The 581-nt window shown below is 43.7% G+C and overlaps 1 non-coding gene across 1 annotated transcript; it reads left to right on the top strand.

The window, feature by feature from the left end:
• The first annotated feature begins 249 nt into the window (after nucleotides 1–249).
• Nucleotides 250–323, top strand: TRNAN-GUU (transfer RNA asparagine (anticodon GUU)). Its single transcript has one exon. It is a non-coding gene; the product is annotated as a tRNA-Asn (tRNA).
• Nucleotides 324–581: the final 258 nt, after the last annotated feature.

Below are 581 nucleotides of genomic sequence, written 5' to 3' on the forward strand. Positions count from 1 at the left end.
TCACGACTGCTTGGGTAAAAATCTGATCCCATGAGACAAAATGAGATATTGGAGCAGACAACGAGCAATAAAGAGAAAAACCTCCCAGGGAAATTGTCCGAGGGATCACTGGAATCAGCACCATGGAGGGAACATCTCAGTGTGGAGGAAACTCACAATATTCCGTAGTGTCGTCCTCTGAAGCAGAAGATCAATAGTCACTGAAATATCGGTCTCTTTAGTGTTCAGGTGAAGCTGAAAACTACAGATGTCTCTGTGGCGCAATCGGTTAGCGCGTTCGGCTGTTAACCGAAAGGTTGGTGGTTCGAGTCCACCCAGGGACGTTGCACCCTTTTGCTTCAGTTGAAGAAGTTTTTGCATTGGTGCTGAGCATCTCCCTCAAGTAAAAGCCATTTTGCTGACTATGTTTTGAATTCACGAGGCAAAGTGGAGAAAAACCTTCTGGATGAGGTTTTCGTACATCTACAGAAGGAGCTTGTATTTGCCAGAAGGTTAAAAACATCTGATAGGATAACAAAACTTCCTTCCCCGGTGATTGGTTATTTCTATGTCTCTGTGGGTGATATTAATTACATTCCTAA

The sequence above is a fragment of the Ranitomeya variabilis genome, chromosome 2 (genome assembly GCF_051348905.1).
Source record: "Ranitomeya variabilis isolate aRanVar5 chromosome 2, aRanVar5.hap1, whole genome shotgun sequence".
Lineage (NCBI taxonomy): Eukaryota > Metazoa > Chordata > Amphibia > Anura > Dendrobatidae > Ranitomeya > Ranitomeya variabilis.